Below are 19,011 nucleotides of genomic sequence, written 5' to 3'. Positions count from 1 at the left end.
CTCTCTGGTTTCTTAAACAAATACCATATTCGTTTGTAGAGACATATTTCTATCCAAAGTTTCATGTTCTCATACAGAATTATTTTAGTTTCCTAGTGTAGCCTATGGTAATAAGTGGAAGAACCGTCGTTTCTCGGGCTAGTAATACGATTTTTCGAATATTCATTAGGCTAATAAAACCCACAAATTGAAACCGATTGTGCTAATTCTTTCTGGATGGGTTTAATATTCACAATGAGACATCATTTTCTCACTCGTTTCGATTTTCCATTCAGAAAAAATTTCTCTAAAAATTTGGTTATTGCGAGATTTTAAGTTACATAATCATGAATAAAATCTACAAATAATGACGGATCTTTCTGGTTTCTTAACAAAATATCAAATTCGTGTGTACACACGCTTTTCTATCCAAAATTTCATATTCGCTTCCAGAAATATATGCGTTTGCTAGTGTATTGTAAAAAGTGGAAAAACGTCGTTTCTCGGCCTAGAAATGCGTTTTCGTATATACATTAAGCTAATAAAACCTACAAATTGCAACCAATTGTGCTAATTCTTTCTGAATGCATTTAACATTCACAATGAAACATCATTTTTTCACTCGTTTAGATTTTCCACTCATATAAAATTTCTCTAAAAATTTGCTTTTTTGGGAGATTTTAAGCTATATAATCATGAATAAAATCCACAAATCCCATGGTATTTTTCTAGTTTTTTTAAAAAATGTCAAATTCGTGCGTACACACGTATTTCTATCCAAAGATTCTTGTTCCCGTCCAGAATATATGCGTTTGCTAGTGTATGGTAATAAGTGGAAAAAACGTTGTTTCTAGGGCTAGAAATACGTTTTTTCGTATATACATTAATAAAACCTACAAACAGAAACCTATTGTGCTAATTCTTTCTGAATGGGTTTAACATTCACAACGAAACAGCAATTTTTCATTAGTTTCGATTTTCCACTCAGATAAAATTCCTCTACAAATTTGTTTTTTGCGAGATTTGAAGCGATATAATCATGAATAAAATCTACAATTCCCATCGGGTCTATCTGGTTTCTTAATAAAGTGTCACATTCGTGTGTTGACACGTATTTCTATCCAAAGTTTCATGTTCGAGTACAGAAATATCTGCGTTTGCTATTGTATTGTAAAAAGTGGAAAAATCGTTGTATCTCGGGCTTGAAATGCGTTTTTTCGTATATTCATTAGTAAAACCTACAAATTGAAACCGATTGTGCTAACTCCTTCTGAATGGGTTTAACATTCACAATGAAACAGCATTTAATCACTCGTTTCGTTTTTCTATTCAAATAAAATTTCTCCAAAAATTTGGTTTTTGCGAGATTTTAAGTTATATAATCAAGAATAAAATCTACAATTCCCATCGGATCTCTCTGGTTTCTTAAAAAATATCAAATTCGTTTGTAGAGACATATTTCTATCCAAAGTTTCATGTTCGCATACAGAAATATTTTCGTTTGCTAGTGTATGGTAATAAGTGGAAAAATCGTCGTTTCTCGTTATCCATTAATAAAACCTACAAGTTCCAACGGATTGTTCTAATTTCTTTGAGAATGGCTTTAACATTCACAATGACACCGCATTCCATGTATGGTGGGTCCCTATCACCACGGCATGGCGCGTCCTCAGGTTGCGGATAGAGGAGACGGCCTCCAGATATGGAGGGTAGCTGCGAATATATTGAATAAGCAGTCGTGGACAGCCGATAAGGGGTGGTCCTCCAGCTTGGGGGTTGGGCGAAGGGCTAACAACCCATCACCGTAAAAAACAGCTTGTTACGAATTCCTACAATAAGCCTCGGAATAGGACTGATTCTCTGGCACGACCACAGCAAAGGAATAAGGTTTTGAGATTTGGCACTTGGAACGTAACTAGTCTTTATAGAACAGGAGGGGTAACATCAGTAGCAAAAGAACTAGCTAGATATAGAATAGACTTCGTAGGAGTACAAGAGGTTAGGTTAGATGGGAATGGCATATCACAAATAGGAGATTACTTGTTGTATTATGGGGAAGGAAACAATAATCACCAATTAGGAACAGGATTCTTTGTACATAAAAGAATAAAATCAGCAGTAAAAAAGGTCGAATTTATCAGTGACAGGTTATCATATTTAGTACTTAAGGGTAGATGGTGCGACATCATAGTTATAAATGCTCACGCCCCTACAGAAGAGAAAGACGACTATATAAAGGATAGCTTCTATGAGGAATTGGAACATACTTTTGATCAGTTCCCTAGATATCATATGAAAATTTTATTGGGGGATTTCAACGCTAAAGTAGGACGGGAGGATATTTTTAGACCAACTATTGGAAAAGAGAGCCTACACGCAATTAGTAGTGACAATGGAGTTAGATTAGTCAACTTTGCCACATCGAAAAATTTAATTGTCAAAAGTACAACATTCCCCCATAAGGATATACATAAATATACTTGGACTTCTCCAGATGGATTGACACACAACCAAATAGATCACATCTTGATAGATAAACGGAGACATACTAGTATAGTAGATATTCGAACTTTCAGGGGTGCAGACTGTAATTCTGACCATTATTTGGTGATTGGAGAATTAAGAGAAAGATTATCAGTAGCCAAGCGAGTAGAGCAACAAGTTAATATTACTAAATTCAATATTTTGAAATTAAAGGACGAGGAAGCTAAGCAAAATTATCAGGTCGAAATTTCGAATAGGTTTGCCACTTTAGAAAGTTCCGACGAAGTTGAGAAAGAATTAGATGTTAATAGCGTGTGGGAAAATATCAGAGATAGTATCAAAATTGCAGCTGAGCAGAGCATAGGTTATTATGAAACTAAGAAAAAGAAACCGTGGTTTGATGAAGATTGTTGCATGGTAGTAGAAAGAAGGAAACAGGCAAAATTGAAATTCTTACAGGATCCAGTTGAGGAGAAGAGAGATAATTATTTCAATGAAAGACGGGAAGCAAGTCGTACACTTAGGAATAAAAAGAGAGGTTACTTGAAGGAAAAACTGAATGAGGTAGAAACAAATAGTAAGAATAAAAACATTCGAGATTTATATAAGGGTATAAAGGAATTTAAGAACGGATATCAGCCAAGGGTAAACGTGATCAAGGATGAGAATGGTGACTTGCTTGCAGACTCTCCATCAGTCCTAAACAGATGGAAAAACTATTTTGCGCAACTACTAAATGTACATAGGCCAAATAGAAATGATCGGGACGAAATTGAAATACAAACTGCTGAGCCATTTATACCCGAACCCACGCTTTCAGAAGTCGAAATTGCGATAGAAAATCTGAAAAAGTACAAGTCTCCAGGTATCGATCAAATTCCAGCAGAATTAATACAAGAGGGTGGAAGTGCATTATATAGCGAAATTTATAAACTTGTACTTGCTATTTGGGAAAAGGAAATTGTACCAGAACAATGGAAGGAGTCCATAATTGTACCTATTTTTAAAAAGGGGGACAAAACCAACTGTGGTAACTTTCGAGGAATATCACTTTTGTTGACGTCGTACAAAATTTTGTCCAATATTCTTTTGAGGAGATTAACTCCGTACGTAGATGAAATTATTGGGGATCATCAGTGCGGTTTTCGGCGTAATAGATCGACTATTGATCAGATTTTTTGTATTCGGCAGATAATGGAGAAAAAATGGGAGTATAAGGGTGCAGTACATCAGTTATTCATAGATTTCAAAAAGGCTTATGACTCGGTTAAGAGGGAAGTATTATATGATATTCTTATTGAATTTGGTATTCCCAAGAAACTAGTTCGATTAATTAAAATGTGTCTCAGTGAAACATACAGCAGAGTCCGTATAGGTCAGTTTCTATCTGATGCTTTTCCAATTCACTGCGGGCTAAAGCAGGGAGATGCACTATCACCTTTACTTTTTAACTTCGCTTTAGAATATGCCATTAGGAAAGTTCAGGATAACAGGCAGGGTTTGGAATTGAACGGGCTACATCAGCTTCTTGTCTATGCAGATGACGTGAATATGTTAGGAGAAAATACACAAACGGTTAGGGAAAACACGGAAATTTTACTTGAAGCAAGTAAAGCGATCGGTTTGGAAGTAAATCCCGAAAAGACAAAGTATATGATTATGTCTCGTGACGGGAATATTGTACGAAATGGAAATATAAATATTGGAGATTTATCCTTCGAAGAGGTGGAAAAATTCAAATATCTTGGAGCAACAGTAACAAATATAAATGACACTCGGGAGGAAATTAAACGCAGAATAAATATGGGAAATGCGTGTTATTATTCGGTTGAGAAGCTCTTATCATCCAGTCTGCTGTCCAAAAATCTGAAAGTTAGAATTTATAAAACAGTTATATTACCGGTTCTTCTATATGGCTGTGAAACTTGGACTCTCACTCTGAGAGAGGAACATAGGTTAAGGGTTTTTGAGAATAAGGTGCTTAGGAAAATATTTGGGGCTAAGCGGGATGAAGTTACAGGAGAATGGAGAAAGTTACACAACACAGAACTGCACGCATTGTATTCTTCACCTGACATAATTAGGAACTTGAAATCCAGACGTTTGAGATGGGCAGGGCATGTAGCACGTATGGGCGAATCCAGAAATGCATATAGAGTGTTAGTTGGGAGACCGGAGGGAAAAAGACCTTTAGGGAGGCCGAGACGTAGATGGGAGGATAATATTAAAATGGATTTGAGGGAGGTGGGGTATGATGATAGAGACTGGCTTAATCTTGCACAGGATAGGGACCGATGGCGGGCTTATGTGAGGGCGGCAATGAACCTTCGGGTTCCTTAAAAGCCATTTGTAAGTAAGTAAGTAAGTAAGTATGACACCGCATTTTGTCACTCGTTTCGATTTTCCACTCATAAAATTTCACTAAAAATTTGGATTTAGCGAGATTTTAAGCGATATAATCCTGAATAAAATCTACAAATCCCATCGCATTTCTCAAGTTTCTTAAAAAAATTTCAAATTCGTGTGTAGACACATATTTCTATCCAACGATTCTTGTTTGCGTCCAGAAATATAGGGGTTACCTAGTGTATTGTAAAAAGTGGAAAAATCGTCGTTTCTCGGGCTAGAAATGCGTTTTTTCTTATGTACATTAATAACATCTGCAAATTGTAACCGATTGTGCTAATTCTTTCTGAATGGGTTTAACATTCACAACGAAACAGCAATTTTTCATTAGTTTCGATATTCCACACAGATAAAATTTCTAAAAAAATTTGGATGTTGCGAAATTTTAAACTTAATAATCATGTATAAAATCTACAATTCTCATCGGATCTATCCAGTTTCTTAAAAAAAAATATAGAATTCGTGTGTACGCACGTATTTCTATCCAAAGTTTCATGTTCGCGTACAGAAATATATACGTTGGCATTGTATGGTAAGAAATGGAAAAATCCTCGTTTCTCGGGCTAGAAATGCACTTTTTTTTATATACATTAATAAAACCTACAAATTCCAACCGATTATGCTAAGTTATTCTGAATTGCTTTAACAATGACACTGAAACCGCATTTTATCACTCGTTTCGATTTTCCACTCATATAAAACTTCTCTAAAAATTTGCTTTTTGCTAGATTTTAAGCTATATAATCATGAATAAAATTTACAAATAATGACGGATCTTTCTGGTTTCTTAACAAAGTGTCAAAGTCGTGTGTACACAAGCTTTTCTATCCAAAATTTCATGTTCGCTTCCAGAAATATATGCGTTTGCTAGTGTATTGTAAAAAGTGAAAAAATCGTCGTTTCTCGGGCTAGAAATGCGATTTTTCGAATATACATTAGGCTAATAAAACCCACAAATTGAAACCGATTGTGCTAATTCATTCTGAATGGGTTTAACATTCACAAAAAAACATCATTTTCTCACTCGTTTCGATTTTCCATTCAGATAAATTTTCTCTACAAATTTGGTTATTGCGAGATTTTAAGTTACATAATCATGAATAAGATCTACAAATAATGACGGATCTTTCTGGTTTCTTAACAAAATATCAAATTCGTGTGTACACACGCTTTTCTATCCAAAATTTCATATTCGCTTCCAGAAATATATGCGTTTGCTAGTGTATTGTAAAAAGTGGAAAAATCGTCGATTCTCGGGCTAGAAATGCGTTTTCGTATATACATTAAGCTAATAAAACCTACAAATTGCAACCAATTGTGCTAATTCTTTCTGAATGCGTTTAACATTCACAATGAAACAGCATTTTTTCACTCGTTTCGATTTTCCACTCATATAAAAATTCTCTAAGAATTTGGTTTTTGGGAGATTTTAAGCTATATAATCATGAATAAAATCTACAAATCCCATCGTATTTTTCTAGTTTTTTTTTTAAATGTCAAATTCGTGCGTATGAACGTATTTCTATCCAAAGATTCTTGTTCCCGTCCAGAATATATGCGTTTGCTAGTGTATGGTAATAAGTGGAAAAAACTTTGTTTCTCGGGCTAGGAAGACGTTTTTTCGTATATACATTAATAAAACCTACAAACAGAAACCTATTGTGCTAATTTTTTCTGAATGGGTTTAACATTCACAACGAAACAGCAATTTTTCATTAGTTTCGATTTTCCACTCAGATAAAATTCCTCTACAAATTTGTTTTTTGCGAGATTTGAAGCGATATAATCATGAATAAAATCTACAATTCCCATCGGGTCTATCTGGTTTCTTAATAAAGTGTCACATTCGTGTGTTGACACGTATTTCTATCAAAAGATTCATGTTCGAGTACAGAAATATCTGCGTTTGCTATTCTATTGTAAAAAGTGAAAAAATCGTTTTATCTCGGGATATAAATGCGTTTTTTCGTATATACATTAATAAAACCTACAAATTGAAACCGATTGTGCTAATTCCTTCTGAATGGGGTTAACATTCACAATGAAACAGCATTTAATCACTCGTTTTGTTTTTCTATCCAAATAAAATTTCTCCAAAAATTTGGTTTTTGCGAGATTTTAAGTTAAATAATCAAGAATAAAATCTTCAATTCCCATCGGATCTCTCTGGTTTCTTAAACAAATATCATATTCGTTAGTAGAGACATATTTCTATCCAAAGATTCATGTTCGCATACAGAAATATTTTCGTTTGCTAGTGTAGCCTATGGTAATAAGTGGAAAAATCGTCGTTTCTCGGGCTAGTAATACGATTTTTCGAATATACATTAGGCCAATAAAACCCACAAATTGAAACCGATTGTGCTAATTCATTCTGAATGGGTTTAACATTCACAAAAAACATCATTTTCTCACTGGTTTCGATTTTCCATTCAGATAAATTTTCTCTACAAATTTGGTTATTGCGAGATTTTAAGTTACATAATCATGAATAAAATCTACAAATAATGACGGATCTTTCTGGTTTCTTAACAAAATATCAAATTCGTGTGTACACAAGCTTTTCTATCCAAAATTTCATGTTCGCTTCCAGAAATATATGCGTTTCCTTGTGTATTGTAAAAAGTGGAAAAATCGTCGTTTCTCGGGCTAGAAATGCGTTTTCGTATATACATTAATAAAACCCACAAGTTCCAACGGATTGTTCTAATTTCTTTGAGAATGACTTTAACATTCACAATGAAACCGCATTTTGTCACTCGTTTTCGATTTTCCAGTCATATAAATTTTCACAAAAAATTTGGATTTAGCGAGATTTTAAGCGATATAATCATGAATAAAATCTACAAAACCCATCGCATTTCTCAAGTTTCTTAAAAAAATTTCAAATTCGTGTGTAGACACGTATTTCTATCCAACGAATCTTGTTCGCGTCCAGAAATATAGGGGTTGCCTAGTGTATTATAAAAACTGGAAAAATCGTCGTTTCTCGGGCTAGAAATGCGTTTTTTCGTATGTACATTAATAACATCTACAAATTGGAACCGACTGGGCTAATTGTTTCTGAATGGGTTTAACATTCACAATGAACAGCATTTTCTCACTCGTTTCGATTCTCCACTCAGATAAAATAAATCTAAAAATTTGGATTTTGCGATATTTTAAGCGATATAATCATGAATAAAATCTACAATTCCCGTCGGATGTCTCTAGTTTCTTAAAAAAATGTCAAATTCTTGTGTACACACGTATTTCTATGCAAGGATTAATGTTCGTGGCCAGAAATATCTGCGTTTGTTAGTGTACGTTAATAAGTGGAAAAATCGTTGTTTCTCGGGCTAGAAATGCGTTTTTTCGTATATACATTAATAAAACCTACAAATTCCTACCAATTCTGTTAATTTTTTCTGAATGGCTTTAACATTGACAATCAAACCGCATGTTATCACTCGTTTCGATTTTCCAGTCTTTTCAACTTCTCTAAAAATTTGGTTTTTGCAAGATTTTAAGCTACATAATCATGAATAAAATCTACAAATAATGACGGATCTTTCTGGTTTCTTAACAAAATATCAAATTTGTGTGTACACACACATTTCTATCCATAATTTCATGTTCGCTTCCAGAATTATATGCGTTAGCTAGTGTATGCAAATAAGTGGAAAAATCGTCGTTTCTCGGGCTAGAAATGCGTATTTTCGTTAATACATTAATAAAACCTACAAATTCCTACCGATTGTGCTAATTTTTTCTGAAAGGCTTTAACATTCACAATGAAACCGCATTTTATCTCTCGTTTCGATTTTCCACTCAAACAAAATTGCTCTAAAATTTTGGTTTTTGCTACATTTTAAGCTATAAAATGATGATTAAAATCTACAAATCCCATCTGATTTCTCTAGTTTCTTAAAAAAATATCAAAATCGTGTGTAGACAAGTATTTCTATCATAAGATTCATGTTCGCGTCCAAAAATATCTGTGTTTTCTAGTGTATTGTAAAAATTGGAAAAATCGTTGTTTCTCGGGCTAGAAATGCGTTTTTTTTTATATATATTAATAAAACCTACAAATTGAAACCGATTGTGCTAATTCTTTCTGAATGGGTTTAACATTCAAAATGAAACAGCATTTAATCACTCGTTTCGATTTTCCACTCCGATAAAATTGTTCTAATAATTTGGTGTTTGCGAGATTTTAAGTTATGTAATCATGAATAAACTCTACAATTCCCATCCGATCTCTCTGGTTTCTTAAACAAATATCAAATTCGTTTCTAGACACATATTTCTATCCAAAGATTCATGTTCGCGTACAGAAATATTTGCTTATGCTAGTGTAGGGTAATAAGTGGGAACATCGTCCTTTCTCGGGCTAGAAATGTGTTTTTTCGTATATACATTAATAAAACCTACAAATTCCAACCGATTTTGCTAATTCTTTCTGAATGGGTTTAACATTCACAATGAAACAGCATTTTATCACTCGCTTCGGTTTTCCACTCCTACAAGATTTCTTTAAAATCTTGGTTTTTGCGAGATTTTAAGCTATATAATCATGAATTCTACAAATCCCATCGAATTTCTCTAGTTTCTGAAAAAAAAATTCAAATTCGTGTGTAGCCACGTATTTCTATCCAAAGATTCATGTTACGTCCAGAAATATAGGCGTTTGCTAGTGTATTGTTAAAAGTGGAAAAATCGTCGTTTCTCGGGCTAGAAATGCGTTTTTTCGTATATACATTAATAAAACCTACGAATTCCTACCGATTCTGTTAATTTTTTCTGAATGGCTCTAACATTAACAATGAAACCGCATTTTATCTCTCGTTTCGATTTTCCACTCAAACGAAATTGCTCTAAAATTTCGAATACCATCTGATTTCTCTAGTTTCTATAAAAATAAAAAAATCGTTTGTAGTAACGTATTTCTATCCAAAGATTCATGTTTGCGTCTAGAAATATCTGTGTTTGCTAGTATATTGGAAAAATTGGAAAAATTGTTGTTTCTCGGGTTAGAAATGCTTTTTTTTCGTATATACATTAATAAAACTTACAAATTGAAACCGATTGTGCTAATTGTTTCTGAATGAGTTAAACATTCACAAAGAAACAGCATTTTATCATTCGTTTCCATTTTCCACACAGATAAAATATCTAAAAAAAATTTGGATTTTGCGAAATTTTAAGCTTAATAATCATGAATAAAATCTACAATTCTCATCGGATCTCTCCAGTTTCTTAAAAAAAATGTAGAATTCGTGTGTACGCACATATTTCTATCCCAAGATTCATGTTCGCGTACAGAAATACATGCCTTTGCCAGTGTATGGTAAGAAGTGGAAAAATCGTCGTTTCTCGGGCTAGAAATGCACTTTTTTTATATACATCAATAAAACCTACAAATTCCAACCGATTATGCTAAGTTTTTCTGAATTGCTTTAACATTGACACTGAAACCGCATTTTATCACTAGTTTCGATTTTCCACTCAGATAAAATTTCTCTAAAATTTTGGATATTGCGAGATTTTAAGTTACATAATCATGAATAAAATCTACAAATAATGACGAATCTTTCTGGTTTCTTAACAAAATATCAAATTTGTGTGTACACACACATTTCTATCCAAAATTTCACGTTCGCTTCCAGAAATATATGCGTTTGCTAGTGTATGGTAATAAGTGGAAAAATCGTCTTTTCTCGGGCTAGAAATACGATTTTTCGAATATACATTAGGCTAATAAAACTCACAAATTGAAACCGATTGTGCTAATTCTTTCTGAATGGGTTTAACATTCACAATGAAACATCATTTTCTGACTCATTTCGATTTTCCGTTCAGATAAAATTTCTTTAAAATTTTGCTTATTGCGAGATTTTAAGCTACATAAACATGAATAAAATCTACAAATAATGACGGATCTTTCTGGTTTCTTAAGAAAATATCAAATTCGTGTGTACACACACATTTCTATCCAAAATTTCATGTTCTCTTCCAGAAATATATGCGTTTGCTAGTGTATGGTAATAAGTGGAAAAATCGTCGTTTCTCGGGCTAGTAAAACGATTTTTCGAATATACATTAGGCTAATAAAACCCACAAATTGAAACCGGTTGTGCTAATTCTTTCTTAATTGGTTTAACATTCACAATGAAACATCATTTTCTCACTCGTTTCGATTTTCCACTCAGATAAAATTTCTCTAAAATTTTGCTTATTGCGAGATTTTAAGTTACATAATCATGAATAAAATCTACAAATAATGACGGATCTTTCTGGTTTCTTAACAAAATATCAAATTCGTGTGTACACACACATTTCTATCCAAAATTTCACGTTCGCTTCCAGAAATATATGCGTTTGCTAGTGTATTGTAAAAAGTGGAAAAACCGTCGTTTCTCGGGCTACAAATGCGATTTTTCGAATATACATTAGGCTAATAAAACCCACAAATTGAAACCGATTGTGCTAATTCTTTCTGAATGGGTTTAAAATTCACAATGAAACATCATTTTCTCACTCGTTTCGATTTTCCATTCAGATAAAATTTCTCTAAAAATTTGGTTATTGCGAGATTTTAAGTTACATAATCATGAATAAAATCTACAAATAATGACGGATCTTTCTGGTTTTTAACAAGATATCAAATTCGTGTGTACACACGCTTTTCTATCCAAAATTTCATATTCGCTTCCAGAAATATATGCGTTTGCTAGTGTACTGTAAAAAGTGGAAAAATCGTCGTTTCTCGGGCTAGAAATGCGTTTTCGTATATACATTATGCTAATAAAACCTACAAATTGAAACCAATTGTGCTAATTCTTTCTGAATACGTTTAACATTCACAATGAAACAGCATTTATTCACTCGTTTCGATTTTCCACTCATATAATCTTTCTCTAAAAATTTGGTTTATGGGAGATTTTAAGCTATATAATCATGATTAAAATCTACAAATCACATCGGATTTTTCTAGTTTTTTTTAAAAAATGTCAAATTCGTGCGTACACACGTATTTCTATCCAAAGATTCTTGTTCGCGTCCAGAATATATGCGTTTGCTAGTGTATGCTAATAAGTGGAAAAAACGTCGTTTCTCGGGCTAGAAAGACGTTTTTTCGTATATACATTAAGAAAACCTACAAACTGAAACCTATTGTGCTAATTCTTTCTGAATGGGTTTAACATTCACAATGAAACAGCAATTTTTCACTAGTTTCGATTTTCCACTCAGATAGAATTCCTCTAAAAATTGATTTTTGCGAGATTTGAAGCGATATAATCATGAATAAAATCTACAATTCCCATCGGGTCTATCTGGTTTCTTAATAAAGTGTCACATTCGTGTGTTGACACGTATTTCTATCCAAAGATTCATGTTCGAGTGCAGGATTATCTGCGTTTGCTACTGTATTGTAAAAAGTAGAAAAATGGTTTTATCTCGGGCTTGTAATGCGTTTTTTCGTATATTCATTAGTAAAACCTACAAATTGAAACCGATTGTGCTAACTCCTTCTGAATGGGTTTAACATTCACAATGAAACAGCATTTAATCACTCGTTTCGTTTTTCTATTCAAATAAAATTTCTTCAAAAATTTGGTTTTTGCGAGATTTTAAGTTATATAATCAAGAATAAAATCTACAATTCCCATCGGATCTCTCTCGTTTCTTAAACAAATATCAAATTCGTTTGTAGAGACATATTTCTATCCTAAGTTTCTTGTTCCCATACAGAAATATTTTCGTTTGCTAGTGTATGGTAATAAGTGGAAAAATCGTCGTTTCTCGGGCTAGGAATCCGTTTTTTCGTATATCCATTAATAAAACCTACAAGTTCCAACGGATTGTTCTAATTTCTTTGAGGATGGCTTTAACATTCACAATGAAACCGCATTTTGTCACTCGTTTCGATTTTCCACTCATATAAAATTTCACTAAAATTTGGATTTAGCGAGATTTTAAGCGATATAATCCTAAATAAAATCTACAAATCCCATCGCATTTCTGAAGTTTCTTAAAAAAATTTCAAATTCGAGTGTAGACACGTATTTCTATCCAACGAATCTTGTTCGCATCCAGAAATATAGGGCTTTTCTAGTGTATTGTAAAAACTGGAAAAATCGTCGTTTCTCGGGCTAGAAATGCGTTTTTTTGTATGTACATTAATAACATCTGCAAATTGAAACCGATTGTGCTAATTGTTTCTGAATGGGTTTAACATTCACAATGAAACAGCATTTTCTCACTCGTTTCGATTCTCCACTCAGATAAAATAAATCTAAAAATTTGGATTTTGCGATATTTTAAGCGATATAATCATGAATAAAATCTACAATTCCCGTCGGATGTCTCTAGTTTCTTAAAAAAATGTCAAATTCTTGTGTACACACGTATTTCTATGCAAGGATTAATGTTCGTGGCCAGAAATATCTGCGTTTGTTAGTGTACGTTAATAAGTGGAAAAATCGTTGTTTCTCGGGCTAGAAATGCGTTTTTTCGTATATACATTAATAAAACCTACAAATTCCTACCAATTCTGTTAATTTTTCTGAATGGCTTTAACATTGACAATCAAACCGCATGTTATCACTCGTTTCGATTTTCCACTCTTTTCAACTTCTCTAAAAATTTGGTTTTTGCAAGATTTTAAGCTACATAATCATGAATAAAATCTACAAATAATGACGGATCTTTCTGGTTTCTTAACAAAATATCAAATTTGTGTGTACACACACATTTCTATCCATAATTTCATGTTCGCTTCCAGAATTATATGCGTTAGCTAGTGTATGCAAATAAGTGGAAAAATCGTCGTTTCTCGGGCTAGAAATGCGTATTTTCGTTAATACATTAATAAAACCTACAAATTCCTACCGATTGTGCTAATTTTTTCTGAAAGGCTTTAACATTCACAATGAAACCGCATTTTATCTCTCGTTTCGGTTTTCCACTCAAACAAAATTGCTCTAAAATTTTGGTTTTTGCTACATTTTAAGCTATAAAATGATGATTAAAATCTACAAATCCCATCTGATTTCTCTAGTTTCTTAAAAAAATATCAAAATCGTGTGTAGACAAGTATTTCTATCAAAAGATTCATGTTCGCGTCCAAAAATATCTGTGTTTTCTAGTGTATTGTAAAAATTGGAAAAATCGTTGTTTCTCGGGCTAGAAATGCGTTTTTTTTGTATATATATTAATAAAACCTACAAATTGAAACCGATTGTGCTAATTCTTTCTGAATGGGTTTAACATTCAAAATGAAACAGCATTTAATCACTCGTTTCGATTTTCCACTCCGATAAAATTGTTCTAATAATTTGGTTTTTGCGAGATTTTAAGTTATGTAATCATGAATAAACTCTACAATTCCCATCCGATCTCTCTGGTTTCTTAAACAAATATCAAATTCGTTTCTAGACACATATTTCTATCCAAAGATTCATGTTCGCGTACAGAAATATTTGCTTATGCTAGTGTAGGGTAATAAGTGGGAACATCGTCCTTTCTCGGGCTAGAAATGTGTTTTTTCGTATATACATTAATAAAACCTACAAATTCCAACCGATTTTGCTAATTCTTTCTGAATGGGTTTAACATTCACAATGAAACAGCATTTTATCACTCGCTTCGATTTTCCACTCCTACAAGATTTCTTTAAAATCTTGGTTTTTGCGAGATTTTAAGCTATATAATCATGAATTCTACAAATCCCATCGAATTTCTCTAGTTTCTGAAAAAAAATTCAAATTCGTGTGTAGCCACGTATTTCTATCCAAAGATTCATGTTACGTCCAGAAATATAGGCGTTTGCTAGTGTATTGTAAAAAGTGGAAAAATCGTCGTTTCTCGTGCTAGAAATGCGTTTTTTCGTATATACATTAATAAAATCTACGAATTCCTACCGATTCTGTTAATTTTTTCTGAATGGCTCTAACATTAACAATGAAACCGCATTTTATCTCTCGTTTCGATTTTCCACTCAAACAAAATTGCTCTAAAATTTCGAATACCATCTGATTTCTCTAGTTTCTATAAAAATAAAAAAATCGTTTGTAGTAACGTATTTCTATCCAAAGATTCATGTTTGCGTCTAGAAATATCTGTGTTTGCTAGTATATTGTAAAAATTGGAAAAATTGTTGTTTCTCGGGTTAGAAATGCTTTTTTTTCGTATATACATTAATAAAACTTACAAATTGAAACCGATTGTGCTAATTGTTTCTGAATGAGTTAAACATTCACAAAGAAACAGCATTTTATCATTCGTTTCCATTTTCCACACAGATAAAATATCTAAAAAAAATTTGGATTTTGCGAAATTTTAAGCTTAATAATCATGAATAAAATCTACAATTCTCATCGGATCTCTCCAGTTTCTTAAAAAAAATGTAGAATTCGTGTGTACGCACATATTTCTATCCCAAGATTCATGTTCGCGTACAAAAATATATGTTTGCCAGTGTATGGTAAGAAGTGGAAAAATCGTCGTTTCTCGGGCTAGAAATGCACTTTTTTTTATATACATCAATAAAACCTACAAATTCCAACCGATTATGCTAAGTTTTTCTGAATTGCTTTAACATTGACACTGAAACCGCATTTTATCACTAGTTTCGATTTTCCACTCAGATAAAATTTCTCTAAAATTTTGGATATTGCGAGATTTTAAGTTACATAATCATGAATAAAATCTACAAATAATGACGAATCTTTCTGGTTTCTTAACAAAATATCAAATTCGTGTGTACACACACATTTCTATCCAAAATTTCACGTTCGCTTCCAGAAATATATGCGATTGCTACTGTATTGTAAAAAGTGGAAAAACCGTCGTTTCTCGGGCTAGAAATGCGTTTTTTCGTCTATACATTAATAAAACCTACAAATTCCTACCGATTCTGTTAATTTTTTCTGAATGACTTTAACATTGACAATCAAACCGCATTTTATCACTCGTTTCGATTTTCCACTCTTTTCAACTTCTCTAAAAATTTGGTTTTTGCAAGATTTTAAGCTACATAATCATGAATAAAATCTACAAATAATGACGGATCTTTCTGGTTTCTTAAGAAAATATCAAATTCGTGTGTACACACACATTTCTATCCAAAATTTCATGTTCTCTTCCAGAAATATATGCGTTTGCTAGTGTATGGTAATAAGTGGAAAAACCGTCGTTTCTCGGGCTAGTAAAACGATTTTTCGAATATACATTAGGCTAATAAAACCCACAAATTGAAACCGGTTGTGCTAATTCTTTCTTAATGGGTTTAACATTCACAATGAAACATCATTTTCTCACTCGTTTCGATTTTCCACTCAGATAAAATTTCTCTAAAATTTTGCTTATTGCGAGATTTTAAGTTACATAATCATGAATAAAATCTACAAATAATGACGAATCTTTCTGGTTTCTTAACAAAATATCAAATTCGTGTGTACACACACATTTCTATCCAAAATTTCACGTTCGCTTCCAGAAATATATGCGTTTTGCTAGTTTATTGTAAAAAGTGGAAAAACCGTCGTTTCTCGAGCTAGAAATGCGATTTCGTATATACATTAGGCTAATAAAACCTACAAATTGAAACCGATTGTGCTAAATCTTTCTCAATGGGGATTAACATTCACAATGACACAGAATTTTATCTCTCGTTTCGATTTTCCACTCATACAAAATTGCTCTAATATTTTGGTTTTTGCGACATTTTAAGCTTAATAATGATGAATAAAATCTACAAATCCCATCTGATTCCTCTAGTTTCTTAAAAAAGACATCAAAATCATGTGTAGACTCATTTTTCTATCCAAAGACTCATGTTCGCATACAGAAATATTTGAGTTTGCTAGTGTATGATAATATGTGGAAAATTCGTCGTTTCTCGGGCTAGAAATGCGTTTTTTCGTATATACATTAATAAAACGTGGAAATTAAAAGCGATTGTGCTACTTTTTCTAAATGGCTTTAACATTCACAATGGAACCGCATTTTATAACTCGTTTCGATTTTCCACTCATTCAAAATTGCTCTAAAATTTTGGTTTTTGCTACATTTTAAACTATAAAATGAAGATTAAAATCTACAAATCCCATCTGATTTCTCTAGTTTCTTAAAAAAATATCAAAATCGTGTGTAGACATGTATTTCTATCCAAAGATTCATGTTCGCGTCCAGAAATATCTGTGTTTTCTAGTGTATTGTAAAAATTGGAAAAATCGTTGTTTCTCGGGCTAGAAATGCGTTTTTTTTTGTATATATATTAATAAAACCTACAAATTGAAACCGATTGTGCTAATTATTTCTGAATGGGTTTAACATTCAAAATGAAACAGCATTTAATCACTCGGTTCGATTTTCCACTCAGATGAAATTGTTCCAATAATTTGGTTTTTGCGAGATTTTAAGTTATGTAATCATGAATAAACTCTACAATTCCCATCCGATCTTTCTGGTTTCTTAAACAAATATCAAATTCGTTAGTAGACACATATTTCTATCCTAAGATTCATGTTCGCGAACAGAAATATTTGCTTATGCTAGTGTATGGTAATAAGTGGGAAAATCGTCCTTTTTTCGAGCTAGAAATGTGTTTTTTCGTATATACATTATTAAAACCTACAAATTGAAACCGATTGTGCTAATTGTTTCTGAATGAGTTTAATATTCACAATGAAACAGCATTTTATCATTCGTTTCCATTTTACACACAGATAAAATAGCCAAAAAAAAATTTGGATTTTGCAAAATTTTAAGCTTAATAATCATGAATAAAATCTACAATTCTCATCGCATCTCTCCAGTTTCTTAAAAAAAATGTAAAATTCGTTTGTACGCACGTATTTCTATCCAAAGATTCATGTTCGCGTACAGAAATATATACGTTTGCCAGTGTATGGTATGAAGTGGAAAAATCGTCGTTTCTTGGCCTAGAAATGCACTTTTTTATATACATTAATAAAACCTACAAATTCCAACCGATTATGCTAAGTTTTTCTGAATTGCTTTAACATTGACACTGAAACCGCATTTTATCACTCGTTTCGATTTTCCACTCATATAAAACTTCTCTAAAAATTTGCTTTTTGCTAGATTTTAAGCTATATAATCATGAATAAAATTTACAAATAATGACGGATCTTTCTGGTTTCTTAACAAAGTGTCAAAGTCGTGTGTACACAAGCTTTTCTATCCTAAATTTCATGTTCGCTTCCAGAAATATATGCGTTTGCTTGTGTATTGTAAAAAGTGGAAAAATCGTCGTTTCTCGGGCTAGAAATGCGTTTTCGTATATACATTAATAAAACCTACAAGTTCCAACGGATTGTTCTAATTTCTTTGAGAATGACTTTAACATTCACAACGAAACCGCATTTTGTCACTCGTTTCGATTTGCCACTCATATAAATTTTCAATAAATATTTGGATTTAGCGAGATTTTAAGCGATATAATCATGAATAAAATGTACAAATCCCATCGCATTTCTCAAGTTTCTTAAAAAAATTTCAAATTCGTGTGTAGACACGTATTTCTATCCAACGATTCTTGTTCGCGTCCAGAAATATAGGGGTTGCCTAGTGTATTGTAAAAACTGGAAAAATCGTCGTTTCTCGGGCTAGAAATGCGTTTTTTCGTATGTACATTAATAACATCTACAAATTGGAACCGATTGTGCTAATTGTTTCTGAATGGGTTTAACATTCACAATGAACAGCATTTTCTCACTCGTTTCGATTTTCCACTCAGATAAGATATCTCTAAAAATTTGGATTTTGCGATATTTTAAGCGATATAATCATGAATAAATTCTACAATTCCCGTCGGATGTCTCTAGTTTCTTAAAAAAATGTCAAATTCTTGTGTACACACGTATTTCTATGCAAGGATTAATGTTCGCGACCAGAAATATCTGCGTTTGTTAGTGTATGTTAATAAGTGGAAAAATCGTTTTTTCTCGGGCTAGAAATGCGTTTTTTCGTATATACATTAATAAAACCTAGAAATTCCTACCGATTCTGTTAATTTTTTCTGAATGGCTTTAACATTGACAATCAAACCGCATTTTATCACTCGTTTCGATTTTCCACTCTTTTCAACTTCTCTAAAAATTTGGTTTTTGCAAGATTTTAAGCTACATAATC

This window comes from Periplaneta americana, chromosome 8 (genome assembly GCF_040183065.1).
Source record: "Periplaneta americana isolate PAMFEO1 chromosome 8, P.americana_PAMFEO1_priV1, whole genome shotgun sequence".
Taxonomy (NCBI): domain Eukaryota; kingdom Metazoa; phylum Arthropoda; class Insecta; order Blattodea; family Blattidae; genus Periplaneta; species Periplaneta americana.
This window is presented reverse-complemented; position numbering follows the sequence as displayed.